The 16,739-nt window shown below is 45.9% G+C and overlaps 1 long non-coding RNA gene across 1 annotated transcript in view; it reads right to left on the bottom strand.

The window, feature by feature from the left end:
• The window catches only part of LOC147672089 (uncharacterized), a 97,473-nt gene extending 88,851 nt beyond the window's left edge, over positions 1-8,622 (bottom strand). Inside the window, exon 1 of the long non-coding RNA XR_015303570.1 lies at positions 8,538-8,622. This is a non-coding gene — a long non-coding RNA (uncharacterized LOC147672089). The remainder of the gene's footprint in view (positions 1-8,537) is intronic.
• Positions 8,623-16,739: the final 8,117 nt, after the last annotated feature.

Raw genomic sequence — 16,739 nt, 5'->3', positions numbered from 1 at the left:
ACGGGAGTGGCTCCTCAGGCCTGGAAGCAGGCCCTTATCCTCCCTCTCTTAAAAAAGCCTAATTTGGACCCCAATTCTATGTCAGGACCGGAGGCTTCAGATTATGCTTTTCTCTCTACGCTGTTTATTCAAGAGCAACCGCATAGTAGCCAGAAAAGCAATAAACATAGAAAAAATATCACATATACCCAACATCGGGCTAATAAGAACATCAAAAAAAATCAGAACACATTAGGGAACTACATATCCCATCAGTTCATGCTCATAGTCCTTCTATAGTGTCCACAATCCTTAAGGTAGGGCATCCATCTTGTGGTCTCTTCCGCTTTCTTCGCTGCTTCGCAGCCAGTTAAGTGCTTTTTTCCTATGCTCTCACTCGTTCCTGTAACTGTGGGGGTGTTTTGGGTTCTAAACACTGTGTGTTTGTAGATTGGCTTAGGGGCTCTTCGTCGATATTTACGTGTACGTTTTATCTTTCAGAGCCCTTATTTATTGTCGCGGGGACGTTTCGCCCCTGACGCGACTGTCCCCCGGGAGTTGCTGCGCTGCCTCCTCGCCGCTAGAGGGAGCCGTCGGGTCTCGTTCTCCTCGGCCCGGTTCCCTGTGAGACGGGAGCCGCGCTGAGGAGGGGAGTCACGCCGGAGCCTTCCTCTGCCGCCTCACCTTGACGCCCTGTTGAGTTGTATTGCCCCATTTTCATTTACGCCCTTGACGGGTCTGTACCAGCTGATTACCGCAGTTTACGCCTTCGGGCTGTACCTTCCCAGCACTATCGGCGGTTAGTCCGCTGGCCAGCGTTTACCTTATTGGAGCGCGCAGGCGGGCGGCATCGACCCTGTCTTTACTAAGAGGGTCTGCGCGCTGTGGGGGGGACGCTGCCTCTATACTCCCTGGTTCGCCAGTGACAAAAAACCTATGCTAGCCTTCGGTTAGCCCATACCTCTGGTCCCTAGCGCCAGTCGTAACCTTCTGCCTTTTCCGCAGCATAGCAGAGCGGCAAGCATGGCAGAGGGGTATTATGTGGTGGAGGAGGAGACCCATCAGTATTTGGGGATGATGAATTTTATGATGCGGTGGATCAATCCATCTATAGGTGTGTGCAGGAGATAGTGAGGCCTATGGAGGATAGGCTCTCGGCCCGTATAGCAGAGAAGTGCGCAAAGCTAGCCACTGAGTTCCCCTGCGGTTTCCCAGACCCCCTTGGAGGGGAATCCGCCAGCACCCAAGAAGGTCCGTAGGGACGGTGGCTCGGGGGGGTGCGCCGGGTGTGGATAAGGACGCCTTTGAACGCCTAAGGGATGCGTTTTTGGCTAAGGCGACTGACCCTGCCCCGGCGTCGCTCCCGGACCCGAGCCCTTCGGTGCACACGGGGACAGCCCCTTCCTCCCCGGGAGGGTTCTCCCCTGCAGGCACAGACGACGACGAGGATTCGGTGCGGTCTTGGCGCATGTCCGGTACTTCGATCGAGTTGCCTCAGGAGGCCTCAGGTATGCTGGACCCGGACGATATAATCCACCCGAGGTCGGCCGCCTGGACGCCGGGCGACAAAGTCGCGAAGTTCGTGGCGGGGCGCCTCCGCAAGCCTCTAGAGAAAGAGGCACGTAGTTGCCTGAGGGGAAAATGTCCGCGTCCTACACTGGAAGGGAAGGTGGCCATGACTCCGAAGCTTGACGGGAAGATGGGCACCTGCATGGCAAAATTTGTGAAGGACCCTCGCAAGGGCATCGACCGCTCTTGGCGGTCGTGCCAGGATAAGCTTTTGGATACTATAGGCCCCCTGACAAAGATCCTCGATATGGCGGAGGAGGCCAAGGCGTTGGGCTCTACCATAGCCCAAGACGTTCTATCTAGTAGGGCACAGAGGGCAGTCATTTTCTTGGGCAACACCAACTGTGCGCTTTCCACCGAACGCCGGCGCTCGCTGCTCATTAAATTAGACCCCAAGTTAGGGGATGTGGCCACTTCGGAGGCGGAAGCGGTGGCGCAGGGCGGCCTGTTTGTCGACCCATTCATAAAGGAACTGGGGACGTTTGTTTCCACTTTCTCCTCCCTAGACAAAGCCCAATCCACCATCAAAAGGGTGTTCCAGCAGCGTTGTTCTAGGTGGGCCGGTCATGGCAGGGGCCTCACGACCGGCCGTGGCGGTCAGACTCAACCCAATAAGGGGCAAGGCTCCGGCAGAGGCCAGTACAACTCCTCGGCCAACTATAACAACTTTTATCCCACCAAAGGCCAACGCTTTCGAGGAAGAGGCGGCTTCAGGAACGACGCAGGAAACAATAGTTCCCACGGTGAGTGTAATCCCTGCGGACCGAGTGCTAATAGGGGGGGGCGGTTGGCTTGTTTCCCGGACGCCTGGGCGGCCATCACGAGGGGCGCCTGAGTTCTTCAGACTGTGCGGGGTTTCTGTATAGAATTTTACGATCGCCCCTACCAGTGGAATGACCCGCACCCGATTCTTTTCTCTCGGGAAGATGCCCGGTTGATCGACGAAGAGATATCGGAGTTGCTCCGCATAGGGGCCATTTGCCGATCAACGAGACACCCCTCCGGTTTCCTCAGTAATGTTTTCCTAGTGGAAAAGACAGATGGGGGCAAGAGGCCTGTAATAAACATCCGGGAGTTCAACGACTGGTTGGTGTACCACCACTTCAAGATGGAGAGTATTCACCTCCTGAGAGACGTGCTTCTGCCCAACGACTGGATGGTCTGTTTGGACCTCAAGGATGCTTATCTGGTAGTTCCCATTTATTCGCCTCATCGTCAGTTCCTGCAGTTTCTCTAGCGGGACCAGATCTTCAAGTTCACGGCCCTTCCGTTCGGACTTTCCTCGGATCCCTGGTGTTTCACCAAACTGCTACGCCCGGCAGTGGAAGTCCTTCGGAGTCAAGGCATTCGGATGATTGTCTATCTGGAGGACATCCTGCTTATGGCCCAATGTCCCAACAAGTTGGTGCTTCAACTCGACCAGACAATTTCTTTGTTGCAGGGTCTGGGTTTCATTGTCAACAAGGACAAGTCAGTCTTCGCACCCTCCCAGAGGATGGTGTTCCTGGGTTTCGTTGTGGATCGGTGCAGGCGTCTCTTAGCCTTCCTTCACGGAAGATGGCCAAAATCCGGCACGTGCTTCGACAGAGGATCGCCAAGTCTCTGACGTCCCTACGCCAGATTGCCAGGGTAGTAGGGCTTTTATCGTCCTCGATTCAGGCAATCTTTCCGGGGCCGCTTCATGATCGGGCCCTTCAACGCCTCAAGGCATACCACCTCAGAAGGGGCCTGACTTACGAGCAGTTGGTCCCTCGGTCGGAGGAAGTGAAAGGGGAGATGTCCTGGTGGCTCTCTCATATGGAGGCGTGGAACGGCCGGGCAATTTTCGGGTCGGTTCCGGATTTGATAATAGAGTCGGATGCCAGCAGAACGGGCTGGGGCGCCCGCTGCGGGGATTTCTCCACAGGCGGCGGTTGGTGGTTAGAGGAGCAACAACTCCATATCAACTGTCTAGAGCTCCTGGCGGGCTCTTTCGCGGTCCGTTGTTGGACCAAGGACTCGGCGAAGTCATGCGTGCTTTTACGGATGGACAACATCTCAGCGGTCCGCTATGTCAACCATCTGGGCGGCCCACGGTCGCGAGCCTTGGCAGATCTGGCAAAGGATTTTTAGGATTACTGCCTAACCCATCAGGTCTCGGTGATGGCGGAGTACCTGTCGGGCCAGGCCAATCAGGTGGCGGATTGGCTTTCGAGGTACCTGCGAGATTCGAGTCTCTGGAAGCTGGACGCGCGGGTGTTTCACTGGTTACAGACCATGTGGGGCCCGTTCTCGGTGGATCTGTTTGCGACCCGCCTCGATTTCCAGTTACCGAGGTTTTTCAGTTGGAGACCGGATCCCCTGGCGGAGGCCACCGATGCGTTTCTCCAAGACTGGAGTCGGGAAAAGCCTTACGCTTTCCCTCCGTTTCCGATGGTGGTGAGGTCGGCGGCCCATATTCGCCACCAAAAAGCGGACGTGGTGATGGTGACGCCCTGGTGGAGGTCGCAAGTTTGGTTTCCAGTTCTTCTGGAACTTTCTTGGGATTCTCCAATCCTACTCCCCCGGTTTCCTCGTCTCCTTCTCAACTCGGACGGGGAGCCTCATCACCTCATCATGCAGGATTCTCTCCGCCTCATGGCGTGGCGGCTTTCCGGAGACGCTGGTCGCTCCCAGGACTTTCGGGCTCGGCTGAGTCCTTCTTGTCTAAAGCTTGGGCTGACAGTACCACAAAGAGGTACCGCTCAGCATGGTCCAGGTGGGTTTGTTGGTGTCTTCGACGGGACCTGGATCCCCTGGTCGCAGGTGTCATTCCCATCCTAAATTTCCTAGCGGAGTTGGCGGCGAATGGGCTGGCTTATAGGACCATTAACGCAATGCATTCGGCGATCTCGGCAGCGCACGAACCGCTGGATGGGGCCCCCGTCGGGGAACATCCCTTGGTTTGCAGGCTTCTTCGGGGTGTACGTCTTTCTTTACCCCGGAGCCGAAATATTCAGTCTTGTGGGACGTGAATGTGGTTCTAAACCTTTTTCTTTCCTTGCAGCACAACCAGTATCTTTCACTGAAAGAGTTATTGGCTAAATTGGCTATGCTTTTGTGTTTGGTGTCCTGTCGTAGGGTTTCTGATGTGCGTGCCTTGGATATTTCTGCATGGATGTTTTCCCCAGAGGGGGTTACTTTTACTGTTGGGCGCCGTACAAAGTCCGCTACGAGGTCTATATCGTATCCGGCCATTGTGGACGCTCCCAAGCTTTGTGTTGTGCAGTGTTTAAAGACATACGAGGACGCTACAGTGGAATTTCGCACTCCGGGCGAGAGGCAACTCTTAATTGCGCTATGAAAACCATCGCCCATTGGGTGCGGTGGGTGCTCCAAGAAGCTGGCATTGATACTAAACAATTTGGAGCTCATTCAGCTAGAGGCGCTATGGCCTCGAGGGCTTTCTCCTTGGGAGCACGTTTAGAGGACCTGATGCGTGCGGTGGGTTGGTCCTCGGATTCCACTTTCAAGCGGATTTACTTCAATCCGGTGGTGGATATTGCAAGTTTGGTGGTTAATAAGCTTAGAACAAGCATAATCTGAAGCCTCCGGTCCAGACATAGAATCGGAATTTGCCTAGCATAGTAACGGTAAGTTTCAATTCTATTAAGGACACGGAGGCGAGGATTTTCCCACCCACGCTTCCTGCGGAGATCCCTCCCCGTATTGGTGTAAGTAATCAGTTTATTTTTTAAATGCGATCATTAAGACTTGTTCTTGCGACGAGTGTTGTTCTTACAGTTTGGTCTTATTCTTTCTAGCGGAATAGCAACGCTCACGCTGTTGTGTTTTTCCTGCTAGGTAATGATGGCGCAAAGCAGGACCGTAAAGATGGCGCAAATCAGGACCGTTGATGATGTGGCGTGTCTCGCGCGAAGAAAGAGAGGAGACCACAAGATGGATGCCCTACCTTAAGGATTGTGGACACTATAGAAGGACTATGAGCATGAACTGATGGCATATGTAGTTCCCTAATGTGTTCTGATTTTTTTCTGATGTTCTTATTAGCCCGATGTTGGGTATATGTGATATTTTTTCCATGTTATTGCTTTACTGGCTGCTATGCGGTTGCTTTTGAATAAACAGCGGAGAGAGAAAAGCATAATCCTCGCCTCCGTGTCCTTAATAGAATTGAAACTTACCGTTACATGCTAAGCAAATTTCGATTCACACGCTGATTACAGACCTATTTCTCTTCTTCCGGCTTTTGCAAAAGTCGCAGAGAAGCATGTTCATGCTTCCCTCTCCAGTTTTTTGGAGACGTATGACATTCTCCACCACACCCAGTCTGAGTTCCGGGCAAATTTGAGCACGGAAACAGCACTGTTGGCGGTGACGGAAGCAATCAAGGAAGTTATGGACTCGGGAGGAAAGGCGATGTTGGACCTTTCGGCGGCTTTTGATACCGTCCCCCACAGCCGGCTCCTTTCAAGACTCTTTGAGATCGGCTTGAGGGGGACGGCTTTCAGCTGGTTTGAATCTTTCCTGGCCGACTGCCGACAAACAGTCTGGGCCCCTCCGTACTCAGCCGCAGTGCCGCCTCTGGAGGTAGGAGTCCCGAAGGGCTCGATCCTGAGCCCTACTCTATTTAATATCTATATGGCCTCACTGGCTGAGTCCCATGGCGCCCAGATTGTTTTGTACGCCGATGACACTCAGCTTCTCTTTACCTGTGACAGGAATATCGATTTCAACGGAGAGAGCATTATGAGCTGTCTTGGAGCAGTTTTTAGTTAGTTCCAACTGAACAACCTTACGTGCAATTCAGATAAGTCTAATGTGCTCTTTTTCGGTTGTCCTCCCGATCCTGGCTAGAAGTCTTGGGGGCCGGAGGCCATGTTTCCACCGTTCGTCGCCTCCTCTGCGGCCAAGAATCTGGGAGTAAAGGTGGACAATGGTCTCACTTTTAAGCTACAGATCCTTGGCTTAGTGGGTCAGTGCTTTGGGCTCCTAAAAATGCTCAGCAAGTTTCTACCACTATTATCCTTAGCCCATAGGAGAATCATTGTCCAGGTGCCGATAGGTTCGCGTTTGGACTATGCCAATGTGTTATATCTGGGCCTTCCTGAATACCTTCTGTCCCGTCTGCAAATTGTGCAAAATTCTGCGGTACGATCAATTTTCGGTCTTCATCGAAGAACCAGCACAACAGTCCTTTTAAAGCCCCTCCATTGGCTTCCGGTTCGTAAACGCATCATTTTTAAAACGCTAACTTTAGCTTTCAAAGCTCTCTATGGCACTGGTGCCAGATTTATCAGGAAAAGATTGAACTTCTATCAGTCTCCTAGGTCGCTTTGGTCCTCTTCACTGGCCTTGGCTACTGTCCCGACAATCAGGCGAGTGCGCATTGGTGGATGCTCTTTTAAACGTCTTGCACCCCAATTGTGGAATGCCCTGCCCCTGTCCTTACGGAAGACCGATAATCTTTTAGCCTTTAGGAAAGATCTCAAGACATGGCTATTCGGACAGTAAGCTTGCTACCCTCTCCTGCTCTGTGCCTTTTGGTCTATAGAGCCAGGACACTCTTCTTGAGTAGCTGAGCGCTTTACAAAACCCAATTTAACATAACAATTTAACATAACATCATTGGCAAATGGTTTAGCTTGGAGGGAACAATTAAACAAGATGATGTGGGCTCATCGTGTAACTTCTCATTCTGTTACAGGAATTTCTCCTTTCATTGCATTGAAAGGAACAGAACCAGCCACTAAAGAGTCACCTATTTGACTAAAGAAGAAAGATCAAGTTTGGGTGGATCGTGAGTGCATGGCTGAAAGGATGGAAGATTCTCATGCTAGGAACAAAGAAAGGTATGATAAAAGAAAAGGAGTGAAAGTTGTGGGAATTGAGAATAGTGATTGGGTTGTTGTGAGGAAGTCTGGATTTGTTAAAAAAGGAGAAAGCAAATATTCCCAACCTCGAAAAGTGATTAAGGTCATGGGATCAGTTGCAAAATTGGATAATGGAAAAATCTGGAGTTTGGAAAGTATATGTAAAATCAATCCTCATTTTCCTGAAGGTGTATCATGAACAATTGCAGAGTTTAATTTTTACATCGGTTTTATCAATTTGAATGTAATCTTGAGAAGAAATTGTATATAGTGTTAAATTTAATTGATAGTAACATCTTATTATTATTTTAGGAAGTTGTGTTATTTATTTATATTTTGTTATATAGGGGGAGATGTGTGGTGATGTCTTCTTTAAGAGAGACCTTTCTGATGTATGTGCGACATCATGAAAGATTCTTTTTGCAAGCAGTTGAAGCTGAGGGTCACTGATAGCTGTATCTTAATAAACAAGATATTCAACTTTATTGGATTTTAAGTGGGATTACTACACAGTCACCCTTGGGATGTGAATCAGTAACGGCAACACAAAATTTCTAAATCCATCCTGTCACCCCAGGCTCAGCAACCAGGGCCAGGGAACCTGCAAATCGCTGACATGGGAATCGAGGACAAGAGGTGAAAAGAACTGGGCGAGTAAAGGACACGACGAAAGGCAGATTGTAACTGTCAACAATGAACTTTTTGGCTGCTCGCTCACAAACTTTAATGTTACTCAGACCAAAATACTAATTTTAAAGGAATTGGCATTGCAAAGGAATTCTCAGTATTTAACACTTGAAAAACGTTATACATTTCATGTCACTCTACGCACCTTACTGACCATATTGTATACCAGCTTTCATTTTCTTGTAATTTTATGGAGTCACTGCAATTGTGTAAATACATTTAACTAATTTTAGTATTATAAATGATGCTGGTTTGCTTTTTATACATACGTTTTAACTGATTGCAAAGGTTCTAATTAATCATGCAATAAAGATTACTGCTCTACTTTACCTTAAAATAGAAACAAATAAAATGCACAATGCTGCATAACTTCAAATTTACTTGCGTAAGTGCATGGAAGCCTGACAAATTAAGGTAGCATAAGAAATAGTTGTAGAAAAAAGTGGATACCTGTAGCCAAATAAACTGGATGGTGAGCTGATGGACTCCACACCTGAACAGCAGTTCGCTCCACCTCCTTTAGTCTCATTTTCTGAATGAAACAAAAATGTAATTTGAAAAGATTTTTCCCAAGCCACCACATTTTAAATAATGCCTCCGCCCCAGCTCATCAGATGAAATTAGATACACATTTTTGTTACCTAATCTAAAAGCTGAAACTTTACAAAGCAATCTAAGAGGAATTGTGTAATCCAATAAAGTTTAACTAAGTAGGCTACACTTTTTTTAGAGACGTTTTGATTCCGCTCAACCATTCCTCTTACAATACAACCAACCAATAAACATAGCAGAACATGATCATCATTGCTTACTTTGGAATGCAGACATCACTGAAATATATAAGAAAAGACAGTGATGTCAACCATGATAAACCCCTGAATGTCTCAAAGGAACCCAGTCAGTCTTCCAATCCCTATGTTGCAGATCTACACAGTGTTATGTCCATGTAATTAAGCAAATGATATAATAAGAGGTTAAGGCTACTGTAGCTAAAATCAATAGTGCTGATTGAGGATTAAACATCTAAAAAAAAGTAAAAACCAGACTGTTCTTTTATTGGTAACTGGTTGCTCTTCAGTGCTTTGTGAAATGCTCAGCTGTCTGTGGAGGGATTATGAGAGAGAAGTACTTCAATTATAATAATAAAAAGAAAATCAAGACTCCTCTAGCATCAATGGTATAATCATTAAAGATCTTCATATCTCCTGGAACCTTCTTTTAAGACCACTTGCAGATTTTAGATGTTAGACTGGAATCGTATGAGTAATTCTCAAAAGGTAGGAAAGGAAAGGCCTGACTTTCATGCAATCTCGAAATTCCAGTCTACCACTCTAAATGAGATGGATAAGCCTTGAGAAAGATCAAGAGGATCCTGCAAGGACCAATAAACGACTACAAGGCGGGTGGGTTCTTAGGCACCTAACCATAATCAAGTGCACTGGAGCACAGAAAGGGCCTTAGAAAAAAAGGTAGGAGTTTAGCCATAACTTTTATATCCATGCTTTACATGTAGAAATGCTTTTGTCATTTTTCTGCAAATGCTCACTATCCAAAACACAGGTCTGACCTTACACTCAAGAGAGTATTCATCATTAATGCAATCATACTCACTTGCCTCTTACAAAACAAAACATGTCCATTGCCTAGGGTGCTGTAGACAGAATTCAAGTGACACAGGGGGACATGTATCGCCAGTAATTATGATTGCCACTACTTAACTGAATTATTACCACGTTCTCATCGCAGTGCTCACTCACAGCTCAAAGTCAAAACAATCAACCTCAAATAACTTTGCCAAAGTCATCTAGAAAGACAAAGAGAATACCAGTACTTGATTACTCACAAAAAACACTAATTTTAATCTGCCAATTGTCATAATACTTTGTATAGATGTACCGGGAATGAAGGTGTGCAGCAATACATCAACCGTTGTATCTTAATAGCAGAGAATGAGAGCATCTAACGGAGTCCGGCTTTAATTTTCATTATAACTAGGGCAAAGGATCCTGCCCTGAAGTATGCAGATGCTAGATAGCAAGGTTGCCCATGATAAAGTGTTAAAAGCAGAGGTACAAAGATGGAAAACATGTCCTAAGTCAAACCACAGTCACATATTAAAGTGTTGCTTCAAGAGCCTAGGTCTATCATGCAAAATATTAAAGGAGGCTATCACAAAAATTAAAAATTGCAAACCAAAAATAAACAATCCTTTAATACATCACAAAACAAAATAAAGTTGTCTGAAGCCATTTTGTTGCATTCATCCGCTGACTGCTCTGCTGAATTTTGAAGACAAGGTCACAGGTCTTGTCATAAAGATCCCAAAGTCTGACTCCATTTTAGCATGTTATGTTAGCCTGTCTCTCTTTGGCCCTGTATGCCGCATGTCATTAGCTTTGGCAGAATTCGTGAAAGTGTCAATTCATCCAAAAAATGACTTTGATAACGTCGAAGGCGACAAGTCTGCTACATTTCAAGGTCTGACAGTGAATGCGCAACAAAAACATGTAGTCCGAGTTGCCGTATTTTCATCATGCTGGTTCCTACCGGTTATATCATGGACCAAGTGGAGAATCCCCCATTGTAAGGTAAAAGTCAGTGGTCAACCCGATATAAACCCATGAATTGACCACTGAGGCAGAGAGGTCTTCAACCAAGGTTATTGCAAGAGGTCCTGCCATAATGATGTACTGCCTCAGCATCTATTCCTATGCTGAGAGCCGATACAAAGAGGAGTGAAGCTCAGCCCAGCTGATGTGTGTTTTCCTTATAAGAGAACACTCCCTACCAGATGAAATCTATCACTGCTGATCTGCTGTGAACAGATATGCAGTGGGCTGAATACCAAGAAACTCTAGATGCAAGTTAACTGCTCCATGCTTTCATAGTATGGCGTATAGTAGTCTTTAGGGTTTCAGGCTGCTGGGAGCATCACTCATTTGAAATTATATATTATTCTTGCTATTAGTGACTTGAATTAGTTCTGTTCGAATTATACTCCGAGTGGTGACTACTCATATACTAAACAATTAAAGGGGGAATGGAGCACTTTTCCTGTAGTGTTACCAGGGTCTTAGGTACTGGCCGTCTTATAAAAAAAAAACGTATTCACGTACAATGGGACTCAGCTATACATCTTGATCATCCGCTTTTGTAACTACATGAAAAGCATCAGCATAGGGTCTAGTGCTTTGCTTTCATCCACCTGGAAGGAGACCAACTGGTGATTTACAGTAGTGATCAGAAATGAAAAGTGAGCTTAAAATTACCTCCATCTCTCTAGCATGAGTAGTTATTCTATTGGAGATGGGGCAAGGTTAAAAATAAATGGTGGTGCATTTCTAGAAGGGCTACTGTTCTATAGCACCTACTGTGAACATGTGAGCGGTCGACATGTTTCAGCCCTAACGGCGCCCTGTTGGGTGGGAGGGCTTTCTTCAGGACCAAGATACGGCACGTTATTTATTCGCAACAGGTACGTTTTGCACTTACCCTTCTTCGCAGTGAGCTAATGGGTCACTGGATGGTTATTAGTCTATAGTACCTATAACTGTTATAGCAGCTTCTTCGCTTCCTCAGGGGACAAGTGAAGTTCAGAGTACTTTGTCTTGTGGAGTCAAGATCACAAGTCGTCGACTCCATGATGCTTTTCACGTAGTCACAAAAGCGGATAATCCAGATATACCGCTGAGTCCCATTGTACGTGAATGAGTTCTTTAGGTCTCGACTATTTATCACTTAAGTGATAAATGGACGAGAGTATTGAGGGCCAAATAAGCTTTGAAACCAATGGCAGATTTGCCACAGTGCATGTGCTCCGTGCGCGTTCACAAACCAGATACGTCACAAACCACCATCTGTCTCTCAGTGCCACACACACTTCAAAGGCTCCGCTCCCCACCCCCCGCCTGCACTTCGCACTCTCCGACTTCCCCTCCCACCTCCCACGGCCGCTCTTCCCATTCACGCGCTGGTTACCATTTGCTCCTGAGCCGCATTTTTCCTCCCCCCCCTAATCACAGCAATGCCAAGAGCTTGTTAGAAAGTATCATGGCTGAAGAATGCATACCAGGTCATGAATCCTAACCTAGAATTGTTCAAAAGCCCTTTTAAGGTAACATTCTCTGTTGTTTCATGTATCCAGTGTCCTTATTTTTACATTTCTCATGTCATGTGCATTTTCTTTTAAAATAATTGATGTTCGGTCTCTAATGGCTGTTCATTTAATCGAGGCGCTATAATAAATATCCCAAACTCTGGTCTGAGTGGTGGAAGCCTCCAGCGCGAGCTGCCAAAGTGCTTTCATAAGTCAATAAACATGAGGTCACACTGAAGCGCCGTTTGCAAACCTTCACCTAATTGACTGCTGAGCTTTTGAAGTGTTACAAAAAAGTCTGCGCTCATTTCGTCTGGATTCACAGATTAGAGTGCTCTTGTTTTGCTTTCCAGGGCACCTGTTTCACGATACTAACAATGCTGGTTCCGTTTGGTGGTGGGAATGTTCATTTCATGCATTTTGAGAGCATGAGCATTTCTGTAAAGTTAAGGGGGAGCATCAATATTCATCTTAGTCTTTTGCACAATTGCATGTGTGTTGGAAGATTATTTTTTAAATATCGGCATGCATGGTGATGTGCCTCGCTTTGTGAGGGTTTCTGGACACTGCCTGTTTTTCCCTTAAAAATAAGAGTTCGAGCCTGTGCTGCCTGTCGTGTTTGGCGCATGTTTTATAAGACTCTTTCATGGCAGGCCACACTAACCCCCCCCCCGGACGGTGAGAAGTTGGTCTGGGGTCTGTTATCAGTCTTTTTCCACGTTCTTCTGATTAATGTATTTTCCTCCAACACCGGAAGATAACAGAATCCGCTTTTGTCCGGGTGAAGTTTCACAGTTTCTATCTACACGGGCGCCTGCTTTCATGTCACTTTAGCGCTTGTTCCTTTTTTATTACACTATATTTTGTTTTAGGGCAGTGTAACAGGATGCAGCCATTACGATCATTAGATCCTTTCATAGCTGCATGCAACTTGCGCTTTAACTTCTACATACTTAGCGCGCACTTTAATTTTTCTATACTAAGTGCAGCGTCAGGTGCCTTACGTGATTATATTAAGGTAAAGTGTGATGATGAGAAGTACCTTTGGGATGGCTGTGTGCTGTTACTTCCTCTGCCTGTACGAGAGAAGTTCTGCAGCAACACACACAGCAGAACAACTCATACCATTCACAGCACTCTTCCAGATCACACAAAATCATTCAGCATGCCATGCAGGATGTTCAGTTTCTGAGCACTCTGAAAAATACAGCAGCCTTTTTTCCATTGCCTTGGCAAGATTAATCTACATATTTTCAACAATCTTTATCACTCGTCGCCACCATAACATCACTCTGCGCTATCACAGCATCAATCTGTGAAACCATTCAACAACAACTGGTTCAAATATGTTCTCTCAATGTTTCAAGCTTTATTACAAATGTCACAAAAAGGTGTTAATATTTCACTTCAGTTCTTGGATTTTCGTCACAATAAAATACACTGAACATAATATTCACAAAAGTTATTTACAAAAGTTTAAGCTATTGCCATTATAAATTACAATACCTTTTATTTAAGTATTAATTATTAAAAAAATTAAAAGCCACTGTTATTTGTAATATCAATACATCTAAGTCACGTAAATACAACACATATTGCATTACAAATGCTATAGGTGTCACATTTGCGAAAGGTATAACTATTGGCATTGTAAATGACAAAGCTATTAATTTCGCTATTTTCAAAACTAACACATACATAAAAAATGTGTCATTTACAATACCAATAGCTCAAACTTTCCTAATGCGAGACCTATTGCATTGAAAATGCTTGTTTTTATAATACGGCCAGTACCCAAGAACCTGGTAACACTACAGTACAAGTGATCCATTCCCCCTTTGATGGTTTACTTATTGCCTAGAAGCCAAATGGATCTCAGCTTCTCTCTCCCTTGATTGATTAAGATACTCATATACTAAGTAACAGAATGAGACTGTTGAAATAGACACTTTTACCCATATAGTGTAATTGCTTAGTGCAGTATTTGTGTGTCATATTCTAAAGAATGAAATGGAGTTTGACTTACCACTGCATCCCTGATCCCTTTACCGGACTGTTTGTAACTGAGAAAATACAGACACCACACCATCATGTATGTCAAGTGAGGTTGCATGGGACGACAATAACCTGGACAGTGCACCAGCACTTGAGAGAGATAGTGCTAAGTCCAGGCACCCATGGGCCGGAAAGCCAAGCCTTTTAGAACTAAGCCAGAGCTTTGCTATACGCAAAAACCTGTCTTCTTTTTCTTATTAACCCATCGCCCTCTATCTGACCCATTGACACACCCCGCCCCACCTAGCCATGTTCTATCACCCTCTAACTACATCTTATACACACACATTGAATTGACCTCGCTCATCTGCTGTCAGTATACTCTTGCCCCACACCAACTCCCTTCTATCCTCATTCTCCCACTGGATACTGACTACCTGTAAAAAGCAAAAGAAAAACAAGTGCTGCCAAAGCCAGTAGGTTTCAGCTGTAAGAGGATGAGCAATTGGATTTACCAATGATTGTCTTCACTGGCATTAGCTAATGTGATGCATTAGCCAGTTTGGCAACACATGAACTACGACACATGTGCATACATGGGGAACACACTTTAACTGGGTTTTAATCTTTTTTTTTTTAAAAAAGGCAACCTATGCGTGTGCATGAATAGTGATGCACTTCTAGCCATTTTGGTATTTTTACTGCTCCAAAGTGGCCAATGACTTTGTTAGTACTGCCATCCCCGTTACAACTAATGCCTACCTGTACATCTACCCACCAAAGACAGAAAATCGCGTTATTTCCTAGGAACAATAAACAAGATACAGTACAATGACATGAACCTTGACTGCTTCAAATCCTAACGCTTACAGAATGCCAAGCCACTTTGTTTCATCTCCCTCACGGAACATAGTGCCAAACAACAAAGACAGCTTGTTACCAGGTCTCTCGTCTAAAAAAATGAGGACCTGTTTCTTCCAGAAAGTGACTTCAGAACTGCTTATTAAGACCTCATACTCTTGCATCTCGATGGTGGTGAAGGAAAGCACACAAATACAACTCATCCAGTCAGAACACTGAGACCTAAATGCCAATGGGTGGGACAAACACAAGAATATGGGGAAAAGCAATTAGACAAAGAGCAGAGATCTAAGACAGACAAGAAAGCCATCAAACTGATTAATAAGCAAGAAGCGGACTCAACGCACTCTCTGAGAATATGTACATGAAACAAAAGGTCTGCGACAAACAGCTGAACAGACCTGTAACCAAGACCTAACACAGAGATTCCATTTTTCTACAAACTAAACAAAATGAGGTGTCCCAATAACACCTACTGAGAGAGCTAAACAAAAGGTGTTAAAGCTTTACAAGATGCATAAGGTGATCAGTAATGAATCAGCCTTTGACCAGGCCCTGCACCAATCACTCCCTCAGCGACCAACCCATCTGCGCATAGCCTATGCTCAGCTGGAGAGTTTGCCACAGGGGGTCTGGCCTCTGGAAAGACACTGCACCCAACCCCCTGGGGTGGCCAACACCCGCAGCACATGGCGTTTGGCTGTGCACAGCACAGGAATGCTGCAGCTCTAGGTCTCTAGGGTAGGTCCTGATCCCAACCACCACAGGCTGCCAATTCCTAATGCTCATAGCCTTTGGCCGGATACAGTGGGGTTGGCTGCAGGTCCTAACCTACGGCTAACCACTCTGCCCAAAACACGCAGTCTTCAACTGTGAGCAGCAGGGGTTTGCCTTCTGGGCTGGTCTCTCACCAGGCCCTACACCCAACTCCCACTGGGCACATCCTTCAGTCGTGTTACAGAGGGTTTGGTCACAGGGCTTGGACTCTTCCTGGGCCCGCACCAAACTGTCGAAGGGCGGCCGACCTCTGCTGCATATAGCCTTCAGCCATGCACTGCAGGTGTTGACTGAGGGCCTGGACTGCAGCCAGGCTCTACTCCTACCTAGACATCTACAGACCACCTGTGTGGTGGATGTTGGTTAAGCGCAGGGTTAGGCCTCTGAATTCTTGTTTTCAATTAGGAGCAGGATTTGCAAATCCTGTGGCCCAGAATGGTCCATGGTACCCGGGAAGGTTTGGGATCTGTGACTCTTGGCATAGGATACACGATTTCCACAATAAAAAATCATTTATTTTATTATTGTAATTCCTGGAGACCCTTTGGAATCCATGCCCCCCTACCCCACCACGTGAGCTTAAGGATCAGGAAGGTGTTACCCTACAACTTATGTCCTTTCTCTTTTAAGTTTTCCAAAGACAGTGCTGAGTGCACCATGGTGGTTTATGGCTGCCAAAACAAAAATGTTACTGAATGGCTTGCCAATCATAACACACAGAATTGGCAAGTTTAAAGGTGGATTCGCAAATCAGCCATGCACAAAAAGAGAAATAGTTTCCTAGTCCAATGGGGTACAATTTTTTGTTCCTTCTTTTTAACAGAATATTGAATCCTAAGTGGATTCACAAACCGATGGTTCAGCTATCTCTAATAGTTAAACTCTTCATGACCAAATCAAGCATCTTTTTACATTTTAATTTG

This window comes from Lissotriton vulgaris, unplaced genomic scaffold (assembly GCF_964263255.1).
Source record: "Lissotriton vulgaris unplaced genomic scaffold, aLisVul1.2 SCAFFOLD_5290, whole genome shotgun sequence".
Taxonomy (NCBI): Eukaryota; Metazoa; Chordata; class Amphibia; order Caudata; family Salamandridae; genus Lissotriton; species Lissotriton vulgaris.
This window is presented reverse-complemented; position numbering and strand designations above follow the sequence as displayed.